Below are 20,626 nucleotides of genomic sequence, written 5' to 3' on the forward strand. Positions count from 1 at the left end.
TACCCACATGTCCTTAAATGGATAAATGGGTAAACAAAATCTGGTTCTTCCATAGAAAGGGATATTGCTTAGACAAAAAAAATAATGATAGAAATATTGGTAAATATCACAATTGAATCTCAAATGCAGTGTGCTGTGTGAAAAGTTAGACTTGAAATGCTATGTGCTGCATGATTTTATTTTTATGACATTTGGTTTTTACTTGTTTTACTGGTGCTGGGCCCAGGGCTTTGTGCATGCTGGGCAAAGCAAGCACTTCTACCACTGAAGTATGTCCCGTCCTTATTTCTGGGACTTTTCAGAAAAATAAGCCATGTAAGCACAGAGAGTAGATGCAGGGTTGTCAAAGCTTGGAGCTGGGGGAGGGTCTGATTAAGGAAGTATGAGAGGAAATCTTTCTCAAAAGTCATGAAACTATGTAAAGCAAAGAGAATGTTGTAAATCTAACAATAAAATTTAAAATCTCTTGAATTTGTATCTCCACATCAGATGCATCCCCTTGAGTCACACACTGGACTGATGAACTGATATTGCCTCTCACAATTTACTGAGTATCTTAACCGTAACTCACTGGAAAGCAAACTCCTGAGTTCTGCCTTCAAATTTGCCCTATCTCCAGCTTTTCACGTCTCAGTGGGTAGCAGTTCTAGTCTTCCAGTTGCTCATGCCACAATGCCTGGAGTCATCCTTGACCTCCCTCTTTTTAATTCATCCCACATCCATTCCATAAGGAAGCCAGTCATGGTTTTGCTTCAGAAGCATAATCAGAATGTCAGCAATTCCACTTTTATCAATGTAGTCCAAGTCATGCTCAGAGGTTGGGGTAGATATGAAGGTAGGCCCCCTAAGTGCCTGTTCCCAGAGGGACTTGCTACGAGGCCTTGGGAACAGCTGTGTGCAGTGTGTTTCAGCTGGAGGAAGCCATTCTGTCTCCCTCATGCCCAATCACAGAGGCCTCCTTGCTCTTTCTCAAGGGGACATGCCAAAGGCCTGCCTCAGGACCTATACCTCTGTCTTTCATTTCTGCTTAGCTTTTCTTCACTTAGATATTCTCTTTCTTGGACTCCTAAGACTGTCATAATAAAAGTCACAATAAATTGATTCTGGAAATTCAAAGTCTAAAATCAAGGTGTCACAAGGCAATAACCCTCACTGAAGGCTCTAAGAGAGAATTCTTCCTTGCCTCTGCCAGCATTGAGTGGTTCCAGGTATCCTTGGTCTGTGGCCACATCACTCCAGTGTCTCCCTTTCTCCTCATATGATCTTCTCTCTGGCTGTCTTCTTTTTTCTGTGTCCTATATGGGTACCTGCTATTGGATTTAGGGCCTGACTAGATAATCTAGAATGCTCTCATGTTCATATCTCAAGACCTTGAACTTAATTATATTCACAAAGACTCTTTTTCAAAGTAAAGCCACAGTCACACATTCTGGGGATTAACACATGGGCCTAGCATTTGAGGAGCAATCTCAACCCAGTATAGTCTTTTAGCTCACTTCTTCATTGCCTTCCAACCTTTCCTCAGCAGGTACCCTCCGGACAAGTGACCTGATCCCACCCCCCCACCACCACCACACTGAAAATTATAACTTCTCTGACTCCTCCCCTCTTCCCTGATTAATTTACCCCATTACCACTTACCACCATTTGATATGCTTTACCTTGCATGTATTGTTTCTTGTGAGATGAAGTTTACCTCTCCCATTAGAACCATCAAGTTCTTTTGTTTGTTGAGCTCAGATAGTTCCTGGTGCAGAACTTTTGTTCAATGAGTGATTGTCCCCATTTTCCAGGTGCTCATGCAGGCCTGGAGAGGTTATGCCATTTACTAAATGTGACATTCAAAGCAAGGTCTCTCCTACACAAAGCCAAGCTTCTAATGTGATGACATGTGTCACTACCTGGAGGGCAGCACATTTCCCTCTAGTTTGTTGTCTTTTGGTTGAAGAAACATGGGGTAGACTTTTTACCCTTACACAGTCTGGGGGACAGGAGACCCTGCCCTCATCTAAAGGCCTTCCCCCATTTGTAGCTTTATCTGCTCCCATGTCTCTGTGAAGAAGTTTCCTTTATGATATGTTAAAGTCTCATGTTGCCCTTCAGTTCTGAGTGGCAGAAGAAGAGAGAACAGCTCTCTCCAAACCATCTACATTTGGAGAATATTATCAAATTGCCCTGTGGTCATTGTAGGGCCAGACAAAACACTGCAGACAAGTTCCTTCAGCATCTTCCAGAAGTCTCATTTTATTATCTCCCTCTCCCTTCTTCCCTTCCCTGCTTGGGTTTCTGATAAAATGCAGGATGAGCTTTTTGGCTTGTAGCGTGCACTGCCCTTAGGTGATGTTCTATAAATAATGAATGGAACAGAACAACATTTTTTTAAAATGTAGGTTTTGGCATAAATTCAATTAGTAGTGTTGGCACTTGCAAACCTAGCAAATAAATGCTTTTCCCTGGCAAGCAATGTCTCGGCTCTTAAGGCCTGCATTATGGGCATTACATTTACAAACAGTAGCAAATGTTCAGGAGACCGAAGAGTCAGCTTGAGCCCCACCCATTCCCAGGGAGGGAGGCTGAGGTGAGAAGGGACAGTGCCCCTTCAGGATGAACACACAGCTTGAGCTTTCCCATACCAGTTCACACTGATTCATAGAGCTCCAGAGGCCAGAAGCATTTGCTCATTCCAACATGTTCTGAAAAGCAAGGCCAGATAAAATGCGAGCTGTTGTTTGGATGGACATTGTGTGCTCTAAGGGCCAGATTCTCAGCCCGTGAAGCTCTGTGGTGATGTGTATGGAGACTCCTCACATACTAGTCGATGGGAATTTCTATAATAAGAGAAACTTAAGCCAAATTCTCAACCAATATAACTCTGTGAATTCCCATAGAATTACGTAAGTTGGGAATCTGTGTACATGCATGTATACAACTCACAATATTTTATGAGGTCAGTCCAACTGTGGAGATGACCATAAAAGTCTCTCCATCACATTGTTATTCTTTTGGAGGGGCCATAGTCACCGACTAGGAGTCTATCATGAACTTAATGGGAAACTGCATGTGTATTCTGTGTATAAATGTATATGGGCATGCATAATTTAGCTCAGAGTCTGTACAAGAAGAAGGAAACTCCATGCTGTGATTTGGTTTTATTTCATTTATTTCCAGGATGGTTTTTTGCTTTCCTTTAGGCTTTAGTTTGATTGCAATAAGGTGACCCCACTTTTGAACAGTTCTAATCAACCCTGGACAGATGAGTTCTTTAAATTGTTTGAAAAGCATTTGAGAATTCCATTCAGGAAGTTACAAATGCTGCGCAATTTAGCATTGACTGTGGTGCCCCTACCCCCTACCCTGCCCATGCAGGTGGCTTTTATCTTTACTATGGGTTGTTTGATGAAACATTTTGGTCATTGGAGTTTATTTTCAATGTAACTTTTAAACCTGTAAAGAATAAATCCCACATGTGCAAATGGGAGTAACAGCAGAAAAGGAGCCCATGGAAACTTCCACCTTGCCCCTCAGGCCATTGGTTGGGAGCCAGCCAGGGTGTGCACTGACAGAGTGTAACAGTCTTTCAGCAAAGGCCACTTCTTAGACTGGATTCAAAAGGTGGGTGGTCTTGGTCTGGGGGACTCTATAGGGCAACTGCTGGTACCTTTAGGCTGAAAGTGCAAGACTGTTGGACTTAAAGGGAGATCAGCTCCTGCGACGTGGAGCGAAGGCTGAGCAGAGACATAGCCACTCTTGATGCCTCTGTCACCAAACATGGGGGCATAGCCTGTGCCCCATTTGTCCTCAGTAAGCCAATTTCAAGAGACAAATTAACAGTGGAAAGCAGGAAAAAATTTACTCAACATGACCACACTGGGAAGAGGGACAAAAGATGCAGTGATTCCTCCAAGTCTATCTTCAGGATTCTGAAGTGTGACTTCGGTTTAGAGGGCAAGAATATACACGTCTAAGCAGTCTCAACCAAGGTTGGTCCCGCCCACAATGACACATTCTTGTTTGGGCTCCAGTCTCTCCCGCAAGATGTCCCACATGATTGTCAGTACTGTGTTAAATCTCTTTTTGGAAGACAAGTTCCCCCTCTGACAGGGGCCTTTTCCTTCTCCCAGCATGAGATTCCTGGGGATATTCCCATTTTGGGGGCGGGCCCATTGTTTTAACAGCCTGACAGACTGAGAGACACAAATATCTCTTTAGAATAATTTAATTTCTGCCAGGCCAATTACAAGGCTTTCCTGCTTCCATCCCCGGACTGCAGGGACTAGTTTTTCTTCTCTTGCCACACAGATGGTGCCTTTCCTCTTAATTCCAAGCTTCCCTAACATCTCAAAAGTCATCAATCCAGCCAGTTACTGGGCAGAAGCTACGTGCTTCCAGGCCTGGGCCTGGCTCTCATCTGAAACAAGTCTTGATGTTTTCACAGCCTTGAGGAGAAGGGAGAAGGCAAAGCCATGGCCAGCATGTGGCATCTTGAAGCTGGACAGCAATGGAAACACAGAGAACTCTAGCTTGGGGATAGGGAAGGGTGGGGATCTGGCAGGGAGGACATAGTCAGGGACCTTAGAAAAGTCAAGACGTGTGCATGTGGTATGGGAGACTATCCCAGGCTTAGAACACCTCCTGAACAAAAGGTAGGAAATCCCAGTACTTAGGAAACAGAGGCAGGAGGATTGCAAAGGCCAGGCCAGCAGCCTGGACTGCAGTGAGAACCTGTCTCAAAAATGTTTTTGAGGTATATATATAGTATTGAAATCATCTTGAGCACCCCTTGGCTGTCACACTAAAGGCAAAAGTCTCGGCATGCCTGCAGAGCTCTTCCCTTGGCTGGTGTCTCTCACCTCAAGCTCCTGCTCTCATTATTTCCCTTCCTCTTGACCTTTACCACAGATATTCTTAATCATAAGGGCCAGCGCCTCACATTCCTGCATATTTATATTGGCTACCTGAATCACCTTTCTTCCTCCTGCTCCGTTTTTGGCTGACTTTCCTTCATTCTTCACAATTCCAGTTAATCTTTTCTAGGATTCTCTTCTTGACTTCTTCCTCCCCACAGGTGACAGTGTCTCTCATGACATTTCCATGGCCCCTTGCATACAACTCCATGGCATTGTCATTTTGGGCTCTACCCTCGTCAGTTCAGTAGGTAGGGGGCTGAAAATTAAACTGGCAAAACAAAAAAAAAGATTAGCAAGAGAAAAAAGAGATTTAATTACATATATTCATACTGGCAGTTCCCTAAGAGCTGTCACTCAAGAGGGGCTAGAATTTGTGGATTATATGTCATCTTATTAAGGAATGCAGAGGGGCAGAGGATAGTTCTGAGAGAACAGACGACTTTTAGGAAAAATAAGTGGGCCATTGCATGAATAGATGGGAGATATGATGTTTTTATAACAATCTCTACTTAAGCTAGTTCTCTTTTTAAAAAAGAGTATTGTGTTTTTAATTGTGTGTGTGTGTGTGTGTGTGTGTGTATCTGTGTCTGTATCTTTTGTGAGTACGTGCATGTAAATGCAGGTGTCTGTGGAGGTCAGAAGAGGTTGTCAGATACCCTGGAGTTGACGTTACAGGCAGTTGTGAGTCACCCAATGTCAGTGTTGGGAACTGAACTTGGGAGCCTTAGCAGGAGCGGAACACACAACTGCTGAGCCATCTCCCCAGCCCCTATTTAGGCTATTTCTTATCCTGACTTGCACTGACCTCTCTTTGGTGCTCAGCCCACCTTCCCAGGTTAGAAAACTCAGTGGGGGTATGACAGTTGAATTTTTCAGGGGAGGGTCAGCTTTTAAAAATGTAAGTGGAGTTCCAAGACAGCCTCTTTATGTAGCTGATGATTCACAAGTGTCTTTAGCTCAAAATAATCCATATGTCTTTCTAGTGTGTTCTGGACTCCTTCACTAGCATAGTAGATTCTTCAATGCCATTTGAACATATAAACAGCAAACTTTCTTTTATTCTAGACTTCTTCCTCTTGGGAAAGTGCACCACAATTTGGGAATTTCCCAAGCCTTCGCCCCAGGAGTTGGCTTTGATTGCTTTCTTGTGCCACATCCAAATCCATTAGCTGTTCTTGTGAGCTGTGCCTTCAAGACATACGACTCTATGCACTCCTTCTCATCCTCTTCTATCATCTTCTCAGGTACCATCATTTCCAGCCTGGATAACTGCAAGAACTTCTTCCTGTGTCTCTCCCAATTTTCACACTTGGCTGTATGTAACCAAGAAGCCAGAGTGATCTTCTTTAATGTGGACTCTGAACACATTTGCCTTAAGCCTCAGATTTCCCCAGAGAATTGATTCTGGGTTAAAGCTCACTGTTAAACTTCAGTATTCAATCTCAGAAAGTTGGAATGAGGGACAAAGAAAGTGTGGTAGAGGTAGATCTCCAGCCACTGGAGAGAATGTCTCTCTCTCTTGAGCATCAAGTGAAATGACACTAGATGATGGACTGGTGTTTGAGTTTGGATTTAAAATGTACCCAAAATGTACTAAATGTACTAAAGGCTAGTTACTAATTGTACTAAAAGTTTAGTTGCCAGCTGGTGTGATTTGGGGAACTTTTTGAATCATGAGGAAGCTAATATCAGTCTTTCATGACTTCATAATGTAATGGCATTATTGGGTGGTAGTGAACAGTAACAGGTGGGGCCAAACTGGAAGAAATAGTTCACTGAGAGCATTGCTTTCAGCCCCTTTCCACTTCCTGTTTCCCCATAACCAGGATGGTGAGCACCCTCCTCTGACTCATTTTCCCCCATCTCCATGATCAGCCTCACTTCAGACCCACAGCCTCACATTAGACCTACAGCAGTAGAGCCAAGCAACCATAGACTGATACCTCTGAAACCATGAACCAAAATAAATCTTTCCCCATTTCAGTAGATTTTCTCAGGTATTTTGTCACAGTAGCAGAAAGCTCAGGACGGAATGCATCTTGAGACAGCCTCAGAGGAGGAAGAGGGAAGAACCTACCAAGAAGTATATGCTGTGAATCAGAGGGGGGAATGTTATAGTAGCAAAAAGCCCCATTAAAAAAAAGAAAGGAAAGAAGGAAGGAAGGAAGGAAGGAAGGAAGGAAGGAAGAAGGAAGGAAGGAAGAAAGGAAGAAAGAGTTCAGGAAGTTGTCAGAAAAAAGTGATGGGGAGATATGTGTTGGGGGGGAGGGAGTGGGTGTGGATTTGATCAAAACACCTTATATGTATTATGAAATTCTCAATAAAGTTTGGGGCTATCGGATTCCTTGGAACTGGAGCTACGGACAGTTGTTAGCTGCCATGTGGGTGCTGGGATTTGAACCTGTGTCTTCTGCAAGAGCAGTCAGTGCTCTTAACCGCTGAGCCATCTCTCCAGCCCCAACTATTACTAATTTTTTAGCTTTTAAAAAGAACTTTAGGGGCTGGAGAGATGGCTCAGCAGTTAGGAACACTGACTGTTCTTGAAGAAGACCCACGTTCGAATCCTAGCACCCACATGGCAGCTAACAACTGTCTGTAACTCCTGTCTCAGGGGATCCAACAGCCTCTTCTGACCTCTGCGGGCATTGCACGACACGGATGAGCTTACCTACACGCAAGCAATACACGCATACACATAAAATAAAAATAATAAATAAAATTTAAAAATAGTAATGGTTGACTTTTCTTGAAAAAAAAAAAGCCCAATCCAGCCTGGCATGCTGATAATCCCAGCACTTGCAAGATAGTGGGAGGAGGCTTTTGAGTTTGAAGCCAGCCTTGACTGCACAGCAAGATGCTATTTCAAAACAAAACAGTATATATAATAATATAATATGTATATATGCATATATTTTATGTATATGTACATGCATAATAGAAACACACACACATATGTATATCCAGGCCATGTGTCATTAACACCCTGCCTTTGATCATTGCTTGTGTATAGACTCCATGAGGTACCTCAACAGTAATACCCAATGCGCTACTCATTCTTGCCTACAAGGACCCCTGTGCTTCCTGTTCCCTGTGCCTGGAAGATATACGTCATAATACCTGCCTGTTTATAGGCTGTTACCTCCTCCAAGAAGCCTTTCCTGTCTGCTGAGTCAGCATGTTCCTATGCTCTGCTGACAGCACTCACACCACTGTACTTTGAGTAGGGTGTTCTTTTCCAGACTATATCCAGAATGGCTGCCAAACTATCCATTTCATAGAATACTATTCAGCCTTATAAAGCAGAAAGATTCTGACACATGCAACCTGAGCAGACCTGAAGGACATTCTGCTCAGTGAAATTACGCAGTCACAAAAGAATAAATATTACATGGTTCTGTGTATGTGGGATCCTAAAGTAGTCACACTCAGACGAAAAGTAGAACAGTGATTGCTTGGGGCTCAAGCTGGGGAAAATGGGGAACAAATATTTAATAGGTACAGACTTTCAGTTTTGCAAGATGAAGAGTTCTGGGGATTGGTTGTACAGCAATGTGGATATACTTAACCATACTGAACTGTACCTTAAAAATGATTAAGAGAATACATTTTATGTCATATATTTTCAAACCACAATTAAAACTTCAACATATGACTACAACAACATTTTGGGGCCCATGACTTCTTCCCAACCCTCCACCATGTGATGGAGAATATTTCTAGTCACCTTGAATCTGGGTAGACTATTTTGACTGCCTGGATACAAAACATGCAAGAGAAGGATGCATGTAGCTGTCTGTGACTGGGCCATATGGCAACACAGCTTCTACCAGGCTCCTGCTCACTTGGGATCCTGCAGCCTTCATGTAAGAAATCTGACTACCCAGAGTCCATCATGAGACAGAGGTAACATGATTGAGACAAACCACATAGAGAGATTTATCCAAGCTGTTCACCCAGCTGCTTGAGTCTTGACACTACTAGTCTCCAGGTCTGTGAGTGAGCAAGTTGGCCCTGGCTGATTCCAACCTTCACTGATAATAAGTAGAGCTGGTGTTAGCTGAGTCCTTTAAGCCCTGCCTGTGTTAGAGATTTGCAAACACGGTCAATGTTGTTCTTAAGGTGACCAATTTGTCCTGCTTTACCTAGATTTTTCACCATTTTATCACCAAAGAGTCCATATTCCAGGAATCCCTTCAGTGTCAGGCAAACCAGAATAGTTGGTACTATGGGATAAATTGTGCCCACATTCATTCATTAAAGTTCTAATCCAGTCTCCTAAAACGTGATTTCTTTATACATAGGGAGTTTAAATAGATATGTAAGATAAAATGAAGCTGTTAGGATGAGCCCTAATCAAACATCACTAGCTGGTACACAGATCAGGAGGCAACTATATGAAGACCCAGCAAGAAGGTAGCCTTCTTCAAACCAAGGGAGAGGGTCAAAAGAAGCCAATCCTATTGATGAATCAATCACAGACTTTCAGTCTCTGGCACTGAAGGAAAAATATATTTCTGTCATTAAGGCACCCAGACTGTAGTGTTTATTATGGCAGCCCAAACTGACTAATGAAGCCCTAACGTCATGACGATATTCTGAGGTAGAGACTTTGGGAGGTGATTAGGTTTGCATGAGGTCATGAGAGTGGGAACCTCATGATGGGATTTGTGCCTTTGTAAAGGAGAGAGCAGGAGGCCATGTGAGGACTCAGTGAAGGCACTGCCATGTACAAGCCAAGAAGAAAGACCTCATCAGGACCGCATCTGATCACACCCTGCTCATGGATAGCATAGCCTTAGTATTTTAGTTTTGAGATAGTCTCACTGTGTAGTCCAGGCTGGCCTTGAACCTGAGATCCTCCAGGTTGCTGGGATTATAGGGATGCACCAGAATGCCTAGCACAATGCCTCAGAATTTTGATATGTAAGTGTCTGTTGTTTAAGCTACCCAATCTATGGTGTTTCTTTGTGTCTATTCATTTCTTCCAGGGCTTGGATGGAACCCAAGGCCTTGCACATTCCAGGCAAGTGCCTCCCACAGTCCTGTTATTCATTATAGCAGTTTGAACTGACTTAGACAGCCATGCTGCTTGCTCTTTACTGAGACAGTACGAGGTGAAGTAGTCTGTTATACAACAGTGAAAAATAGGCCAGTTGGACGGTGGTCCCTGGAAGACAGAGGTTATGTCTTCTTTTCTTTCCTATTCTGTTCCCAGTGCTTCACACACAAATACTCTTAATGCACAAATATTCTCTAAAGAGGATATTTTAAATGTGAGAGTGACTGGTTGAACAACTAGTACACTGAGAAGAGGGCAGTGGCCATTTCAAATGGACAGCATGTTAGGTGAATTATATGACTTTATATAACTGGGCTTTAGGATGTCTGCATCTGTAAAGTGATGTAACAAAACTGATTGCCTTCAGCAGCGTAACCCTGTTCCTTTCCTCTGGCAAGTGCAGGCTGTGTGATTGCTTCTACCTCTCTGCAATTGCTCTGTGGCCCAAATGTGGTTACCAATCAGACCTTTTGCTTATTTAATCTCCCACCCGGCAGGGGCTATCGCAACATATAAAAATCATCTTGCCTTACATCTGCTTCCCCAATCATCATGGGCTGAGATTTCAAACCATTATCTGTCTGTAATGATGTCTTTCTTTTCTCCATCGTGTACATATTGATTGAATTTGAAAATCTTGGATCCTTCTTGCTAAAGGATGAACCTCTGGGGTTTACAGCTCCTCACCCAGGTCTCAATTTGTAGTCATCAATGGCGGCTCAGATTCTACTACTTAAGCTGCAGGTGTACTACACTAGGAAAATAAACACCACCATTCACATTTGTGTGCGATCCAGAATATTACCCAGATGTTGGGAGGAATACCATGGGATCAGCTATGGGAAAACCACACGAGCTGCTGTGATGAGCAGAGGCCCTTGACAGAGATGATGTGAAGGCCACAGTGAGATGTGCTGGGGTGGTGGATACCAAAAGGCCACACCAGCAGATTCTGCCCTTGAGCCCTTGAGCTCTGTCATTGCTGCAAGATTGTTGATTGGAGGATAAACAATCTAGATTAAAATAAGAAAGAAAAAAACCCCAGCTCTCTGCCCAGTTCAGAGTTAGACTGTTTGCAGCATCAGGAGTTTGAGAGTCAGTGGGATTGTCGGCGTCTCCAGGACAGTAAGTCCTCTCACTCTGGGTTAGTTGATTCCATTCTGTGTGCCTGAGTGGAGAGTTACCATGACAGGGCACAATAATGACAAGGACAAGAGGGACTTTCTGGAACTTTTCTTGACAGCATCACTGTGTCTGGGCCTGGAAATCTCCAACTTGAGAGTGAAGGTACAGCAGGTAAGAAAGAGGTGACTTTTAATTTTGAAATATCTTGATATACAAAGAGATACATAATGTCTAAATGCATAGTTCAATCAATTTTCTCAGAGAAGACACATCCATATAAGCAGTGAGCAAATCAAGAAGGAAAGCATGGGAGCTGGAGAGATGGCTCAGCTTTTAGAGCACTTGCCACTCTTCCAGAAGTCATGAGTTTGGTTTCCAGCACCCATGTTGGGCAGCTCACAACTACCTGTAACTCCACCTCCAGGGGATCCAATGTTCTCTTCTGGCCTCTGTAGGCACCCACATGCACATAGGACACATACACACACACACACACACACACACACACACACACACACACACAAATATTAAAAACAGGGTTTTTTAAAAAGAAGCAAAGTATGACCTGCAGGCACCCCAGAAATCCCCTCTTGCTTCCAAATCACCATCCCCATTCCCCAGGGTCACTTCTGTCCTGGTAAGAGAATCAATATGCTTTGCCTCTTTGGAAGCTTACATAAATTCAGTTTTGAATCTGGTTTCTATTTGCTTGACCTAGTATTTATGGTGGTTTGAATGAGACTGTTCCCCATAGGCTCCAACATTTGGACACTTGGTCCCCAGTTTATGGTGCTGTTTGGGGAGGGTCATAGAATCTTTAGGAGGTGTGGCCATGCTGGAGAAAACACGTCATTGGTGGTGGGCTTTGCCATGTCCACTTACAGTCTGGCTCTGTCTGTTTCCTGTGCCTGCTTGAAGATATGAGGGCTCAATTTCTGCTCCCACCACCACTATCATCATGCCTCCCCCACTATAATGGCCTTTTGCCCCTCTGGAACTGTAGCCAAATAGACTCTTCCTTCTATAAGTTTCCTTGGTCATGGTGTTTTATCACAGCAACATAAAAATAATACAGTAGCTGTGAACCTCACCAATATTTTGTGTATACAGATCATTATCGTGACCAAACAAGCATTTCTTTGTGAGGATACATTAAAATTTGTTTATCCATTCTACTGTTGATGGGCATTTGATTAACTCCTAGTTTTGCCTATTATAAGAAGTACTACTGTGGGCATTCTACTGCTTATCTTTTGGTAATGCAAACAGATAGTTCTGTTGTATGTAGAGCTAAAGGTAGACTGGATCAGAAAGTGTGGACTGTGATTGTAGTTGCTGTAATTCACTCATAGGAAGTTTGGTTCAAAGAAGTGGTCACATGATGCTCATTTTCTTGCCATATTGCCATCACAAAACTAATCCAAAGAAGTTTCAGTAGGAAAAAAGAAACCGATGTAGGCTTTTTTTTTTTTTCTTGGCATTAACTTCTCAGTGCTTTCTCTTGAACACATGCACAGAAATGTATTCCACATGAATGGCTTTTACTTTCATAGGGACCTTCTCTTTCAGTCTGTTTTCTGTTAGTATAAGAAAATAACTGAGGCTGGATTCTTTATAAAGAAAAAATGTTTAACTCTTGGTTCTAGAGATTCAAAGACATGGATCAACTCTAGTAAGGACCTCATGACAGATGCTATCAAAACAGTGGGAATATGTGTGAGAGGGAGAAATGACACAATGAAGCAGGAAGCCAAAGAGAATGAGGCCTCATAAGAACTTGATTAATCTCTTCCAAGAGTATGTCTTGATAATCTAACAGCCTCCAACTAGGCCCCACTTCCTAAAAGTTCCACCACTGCTTTTTTAATTGAATTTTTGTGAATTTAATACACCTTGATCATATTTAGACCCCCCCTCCCCTATCTGCACTGCCCCATAACTCTCCCACAGGATTTCATACATTCTGTCATATATGTTAAGGCCAGTTGAGTCAAGTTTGTGTCCCCAACTGTCCGTCAGTGTGGGTTGTTCCCCTGGAGACTGGTCAACCTATCTATTGTCACTCCCTTAAACAAGATCAATTCTCCCTCTATCAGTAGCCATTGGTTGCCAATAGTTTCTCAGCTAAGGCTGGGGCTTCTTACCCATTTCCCCCACTTCTTTGTTGGGTTTTTGTCTGGTTTGAGCTTGCATGGGTTTTATACATGCTGTTACAATTGCTGTAAGTTCATATGAACAAGTTTCCAGCCTCCTGGAAACTTGTTTCCTTGTGGTCTTCCACTAGCCCTGACTCTTACAGTCATTCTGCCCCCTTTTCCATGATGGTCTCTAGCCTGGGTGAGTGAGGCTTAACATAGGAATCCTATTCAGGGCCACAAACTCTGCAGTTTCTTATTCTCTGCAGTTTGGCCAGTTGTGGCTTTCTGTGTTAATGACTGTCTGTTTCATGAGGAAGCTTCACTGGTGAGTGTTGAGAAATGCATTAATATTACACTATGTTCCATCAGTCTTAGATGTAGAGGTTGTGTTGTAGATGTGTCACTTAGGGCTGGACATCTCATAAACACTTATTCTCAGTGTTTGACCAGTTGATGTTCTACCGTTTCTTTTTTCAATGTTTTATTTATTATTTTTATTTTATGTGTATGCGTGTATTACCTGAATGTAGGTAAGTGCACCCGTGTCATGCAATGCCCGTGGAGGACAGAAGAGGCTGTTGGATCCCCTGGAACTGGAGTTACAGACAGTTGTTAGCTGCCATGTGGGTGCTGGGATTCGAACCCGAGTCTTCTGCAAGAACAGTCAGTGTTCTTAACCTCTGAGCCATCTCTCCAGCCCTGGTTCCACCATTTCTTAATTAACTATAATAGTTGTGAGAAATGTGAGATTCTGACTTGAAAGACTGAAGTATGATGCTCTGCAGTAAGGTACTGGGTTCATGGACTAGAGACCAACCCCAGCCAATTAAGGCAAGCGGGTGCAGGCTGGAATGATTACACAACAGGGCATCAGTCATTAAATCTGAGTGGAGGTGCCAAGCCAAATCAGAATGAAGGTGCAAATCTGAGCTCAAGCCTTGGCAAGTATTTAAAATCCTTAAGTTCAGGGGTGGGATCCAGGTAGGATCCAGGCCACTGTGAGCAGTGCCATCCCTAAGCAGGTGGGCCTGAGTTTTATAAGAAATATAGTTAAGTATGAGCTGGAGAGTGGACCAGTAAGCAACATTTCTCCATGGCTGCTGCTTCCATTCCTGCCCCCCAACAAAGAACTACCAGCCCAAGCTGGCAATGATGTCATATAGAAAAACCCAGCTCTAAGCAAATTCCCACCTAGAAGGTAGGTTCTCTAAAAGCCCAAAGCACTGTTCCAGCAGGCTCCCTCCCTTGAATTGGATGACGAGTTATGATTTGAACAAGGCAATTTCTCCTCTTTCCTGCCTTCAGAAGGCTAAAATTGCCATTTTTTCCCTCTTCACCACCCAGAGAAAGCAATTCTCATGAAAGGAACTTAGAGAAATGAGATGGACAAATTTTGCCCCTATCTACAGCAGTATTCAGACTGCATCAGAAACTGACGTGCTGTTGTCCTCGTCCCAGAGTTGGGGCCAAGTCCCATGGTGTGGGGAACTAAATAAAAAAATCCCTTCTTATTTGAAATTTGCAAAGTTAAAAAACTGTTCTTAGGGCTCATTTCTGGACAGCTGCTGGGCTCATGTGTGATTATTCCTAGATGGAGAGACTATCAAAGACTATTTTCACACAACACCATGAAATGTCTTGAAAGAGATTCATCCATTTAAAATGCCGTGCATAGCTTTGAAAATTTTACAACACACGCTTTCTGAAGATGTTGGCTTGGAATGAAATTTAAGTGTGTTCAATATTTATATTTTACACCAAAGGAGAATGTTCCTTAGGAACAGGAATTCACACACACACACACACACACACACACACACAAATGAGCTTGGGTGTGTAAACACACATATACATACGTATCTTGCATGTGATAGGCACTCAGAAAATGATTTGGGGAGAAAAGGAAATGAATGAAGGGAGGGAGAAAAACATGATGTGGGCGCTGATGTATCTGAGTGATATTCAACCAATATCTCTGCTTCTAGAGTTTCTGGATCCTCTGGATTACATTTATTTTTATTTTTATTTACAAGATTATAAGTACATTTGTAAATATACTCTTTGACTTATAACATATATTTAACATATATGGCCTGTGACAGATTAACTATTGAACCTATTGCTTAAATTTCACAGTACTTTGTCTTAGAAGATTTCTAGAGTTTGAGGAAAAATGTAGTAAGAATTTTAAGATACTGCTTAAATATATGTTTATCTTTATGCTGTAGTTTTTACCTCTGTGGATACACTGTGCAAAAAATTTTGGACGAAATCCATTTATTTGAGTGACTGGCCATGATGTAAAGGATTGGGTGGCTCTTGCCTTAAGAGGACTATCTGCTGAGGCAGAATTTCCAAGGAATTGTGCATTGGAGTAACCTGGGGAGGCTTATTAAAAGAACAAATTTTGGGGGCCCTACTACAGACTAGCTAAAAGCAGAGCCTTGGATTCTACATTTTAATCAAGTTCCCCTGGTGAGTCTTGTGCACCCAAGATTCACTGAGTTAAGAATAACTTCATTTTTATAAATCCCCAGTGCTACTGCATGATACATGCACATGTGTGGAAAGTGGCAAATTCAATAAGCCCCCTTTAGTGTCTAAGGTCAACAAATAAAACACTCAACTGGAGGTAACAGCTGGCTCAGTGCCAGGAGATCCTTTGGGGGTTGCTTTTATGAGAAGGGGTGCTTGCAATTTGGTTCTTGGAGGCATTGCCTTGTAATAATAATTGAATAATAATAGCTACAAAATAAAATAGCTAGCAGCCATTGAGTACTTACTAAATACTACGTGGTGTCTGTCCTAGGTATATTACATAAAGGGGAATCTAATACTCAAAACAAGTCTTAAAGGTAGATACAATTATTATAACCAATTTACAAATGAGGAAACTAAGTCACAGAAACCCAATTAGGGTACTTTTTGCATGGCCAGACAGAAGCACAGCTGAGGTTTCAGGCAAGGCAAACTCAAAGCTTACAGGTGCACCCACTGAGCCTTGTGCCAGAAAAGGTCTCTTACTAAATGCCAGGCACCAATTTAAGCTCTGAATATAAGCCAATGAAGAAAGTAGCACATTTCTGCCCTCAAAGAGTGCCCCACTCCTTAAAGAGCCATGAACTGCATCAATACATACACCCACATAAACTTGCAGCTCTAATTTGTGTTGCTTTGAGTGCATGTACAGCAGGGTATCGAGCATGGATAGGTTACTGTGAAGATTGACTCCATGATGTCTGGGCATCAGGTGGGATCAGAGTTTGTTAACTGAAGCATGTAATAGGTGACTTTTCTATGTAGCTTGGGCTTTCCAGGGCAGGGTAACTGAATTTCAAGAGGGCACATCTCAACAGGGTCTTCAAAGAGTGAACACCGGAACTAAGCAGAAGTCACCTGGCCTTCTAGGACATTGAATGGCAAATCATTCAGTCCTGTTTCCAACTAACTTACTGATTAAACAAATTATCACTAGTCAGCCTGGACATAGGCCTCAGTGACTTTCATTCCAGAATTACATATACTTTAAAGTGGGAACCTTTTAATTAAGAAGAATGATTCTTAGTCAGGCATGTGGCGCACACCTTTAATTCCAGCACTTAGTAGGCAGAGGTATGCAGATCTCTGTAAATCCAAGGCCAGCCTGGACTACATAGTGAGTTCCAGGCCAGCTGGGGCTACAGGGAGACCTTATCTCAAAAAGACCAAACGAAAAAAAAAAAAAGAATTATTCTTTAACTCTGGACATTCATTTACTATAGTTGATGGAGAAGAGCTACTTCTCCTCCTCCTTCTCCCTTTCCTCCTCCTCTTCCTCCTCCTCCTCCTCTTTCTCCTCCTCCTTCCCCTCCCCCTTCTTCTCTTCTTCTTTTTTAGTGTTTTATACTTGATGGCAACTCTCAATTGGTCACTGGGCTTGCCTGGAAATATGTTTCCTTAGGTAAAACAGAACTCTGGGGGTGGGATCTAGCTATGTGTATTTAGCAAACAATGTGAGTAATTTTGATGTGTGTTAAAATTTAAGAAACTCTACAGCATAAAACGCAGTAAAGGTTAAGGAATTGAAGACTTGCTGTTATATTGGCAGAACCTTGCTTTCTTTTCGGCAGACTCAGAGCCCTTCAGCTCTCTCCCAACCCTTTATTTCCTTTCCTTCCAGGGGAGCATATTAGAGGATTCTTGTCTTAAAGAACTTGGCCTGAGTGATGCTAAAGCAGAAAGCTTTTGTCCTGTTTTTTAATTTCTCCTCCTCCTTCTCTTTCTCCTCTCCTGTCTCTTCCTCCTCCTCCTCCTCCTCCTCCTCCTCCTCCTCCTCCTGCTCTTCCTCCTCTTCACCTTCATCTTCTTCCTCCTTCTCCTCTTCTTCTTCTACCTCCCCCTTCTCTGTCTCTTTTCTTAATTCATACTGATTGTCTCATAAGTGCTCTACAACTGAGCTATACTCTTCCAGCCCGTTTTCTTCTCTTTTCTCCTTAATTAAGAGGCTTAGATGCATTTTGCTGTTGTTGTTGTCGTTGTTGTTGTTTTCAGTGCTGGGCATAAGTCCAGGGCCTTGAGTATGCTAGGCAAGTGCTCTAACATTGACCTATACCCCCAGTCCCAAAAGTCCTGTAGATGCCTCCACTTCCTCAAATCCAACAGGTTGGTTTTGCCAGGTTTCCCTACAATAGCCACCAGTTGACAGGTGCTGTCATCACACACAGCACTTTTAATCAACTTTGTAGCAGTTCTCTCCTAAATTTGAATCGATGGCCAAAGATCAGCAAACATTTGGAGAAAATCACCACACAGCATGCAGAGATCAAAGAAGTAAATTCACAGAACCCAGAGACCTGGAAGGAAATAATGACTGCCCTTAAATAGAGAAGAGAGGTACTAAACCCATGACACACAAACATGACAATCTAGAGAACTGCAAGCTATTGGAAAATGAAATGTGGTGCCTAGAAATGTTAGTAGAGAGTTGGGGTGTAGCTCAGTGATACTGTGTTTGCCTAGCATATGCAAAGCTCTGGCTTCTATCCTCAGTAGACAAAACACAAACATGGGAGTTGCAAGATAAACTTGAAAATTGTCTTTTAAGAATATATAACAAAACATTAAGGAATGAAACACAGGAGAGAAAAACAAGAAAATCAGGTGATAGGTACGTTTCACCTGTCTTACCACTTCTCTCACCCAAGGCAGGCCTGCTATTCAGCAAACATTAAGGTAAATAGTCTGGTCATGCATAACCCATATGTGCTATGCATAGAGCCTTGCACTTTGTATTATCTCACTGGTGTGGGCTCTAATGCTGTGCCTGGGTCACTGGAGTGCGGAGGGAGGGTGTTCCATAGCTTAGCCCATTGAAGAGCCATTGGAGTGTCAAGATCCAAGTTCAAGGTGGGTTCCTATAGAGAGGTCAGTTCCGGAATATAAACGAAAGTGATCCAGGTAAGGCAATAGAAGCATGTTTAAGGTTTGTTTTATTGCCCTGCCCACACATATTCAAGGCAGGGGGAAAGAGAAACACAAAGAAAAGGCAAAAGGGGGCTAAGTTGCTATCTGACTCAGTTCTATGTGACCTGCTATAAGGCAAACTTCCTTTCTCCGAAGACTGTCAGTAATAAAGTCAGCTACATGCATATGACCTGATGTGATTGGGCTGATTCTGCTTTTTTACGTGGGGGTGGGAAATGGTAGTGGATCTTGTGTTGTCCAGGCGCTCTTGAATTCTCACACTCAAGTGATCCTCCTGCCTTGGCCTTCTGAGTAGCTGCAACACTGTGGGTCGATTTTTGGATGCAGTGAATACAGAGGAAAAAACAGAGATGCTCTGTGTTGCACAGCAGGGAGATGCAGAACTGGACTGACTGAGGAGAGGCTACAGGTTGTACCAGCCACAGTGAGGAGAAACATCCATTGCCCTGTCCCTCTCTTCCCACCCACTCAAGGCCCTAGAACAGCTGAAGGGACTAGATATCTTCTTTATCAACTGGATGACATTTGAACAAATGCTGTTTGAAACTCAAAGGAAGGGTTATTTAGCTGATGTCATCACTTCATAAATAAAGTTTTATTTACATTTATGACCAATATGCAAATCAGTTTTTACTGCTGTGAGGAAAAACTTAAGAGAGTTTAAAATGGAGGTTGGAAAATTTTCCCAAGGTGTTCCGGTTCTTAGTGGTGGCGCTGGAATTCCCAGCTAGGCCTCGTTGTTTCCAAAGCTCATACTTCTCTCATTATAGCACGCCCCACAGCAAGGGGCAAGTTCAAGTCTTCTAACCCTTTGCTGATGGAACTGAATTTCTGGACTGCTGAGTTTTTTTAAATTATTTATTATTTTTGTCTTATGTGTATGAGTGTATTGCCTGCGTGTTATGTAAGTGCACCCGTGTCATGAAATGCCCACAGAGGTCAAAAGAGGGCATCAGATCCCCTGGAACTGGAGTTATGGATGGCTATTAACCCATGTGGGTGCGGGGAATCAAACCCAGTGCTCTGAACCGCTGAGCCATCTCTCCAGCCCCACGGACTGCTGAATTTTTGATATGGCTAAATATCCTCTAGTGAAGAGGAGTTTCGCTGCATGGATAAGTGTTTATTTCCCTCATTAATCTCTGTTGTTTGAGACTTTCTTCTTCCACTCTCAGAGCTCTTCTTCCTCTTCCAACTTTCCTCCTCCCACTACCACCTCTCTTTATTCTCCATCCTAAACCTATTTTGTTTCCTTCCATAGGCAAGCAAACATGAGACATAGACAGCCTCATTTATTTTAACTATCAAAGAAGAGCTCTGGGAAGTTAATCAGACTGCCAGGAATGTGGAATTTGCTGATGAATGGACATTTGTCTGAGCATAGTAAATTCTCAGCTAATTGAAAGCAGATAACAAGAGTAATGCATCCACCTTGAAAAACATCATGCTCCTAATAAATAATTGGAAATGGCAATTTTTTTGACATATGAACTGAGGAGGAAAAGCCTTAAATAAATTCTGGACTAATTCCTGTCACATATATTATACTGTATCTAGAAGTTGTGCTATATGAGAAGATTAAAACCTATAAATCTCCTTACAACACCATCTATGGTAGTGTTTTAAATCCAGAAAAAATAGGAGTGGGCTTCTTAGAATGCCACATACAATATTGCCTTCCATGGTTTTAATATTGGGAGGGGTTGTTTATTCCCTCTTACCATCTGAGCTCACAGTCAGAGGAAACAGATATATGAAGAGATCCAAAACATAGTCCCAGTTGCCTGGATGCTGCCAGAAACTGCATCTTCTAGAAGGTTCTTATTAACCCAAATGTGATCCATGGAACAAATACATATATATCATCCCCTGTGGTGGTTTGAGTGAGAAATATCCCCCATAAGCTCATGCATTTTAGCACTCGGTCCCTAGTT

The sequence above is a fragment of the Nannospalax galili genome, unplaced genomic scaffold, assembly GCF_000622305.1.
Source record: "Nannospalax galili isolate Female #2095 unplaced genomic scaffold, S.galili_v1.0 scaffold2350, whole genome shotgun sequence".
In the NCBI taxonomy this organism is placed as follows: Eukaryota; Metazoa; Chordata; class Mammalia; order Rodentia; family Spalacidae; genus Nannospalax; species Nannospalax galili.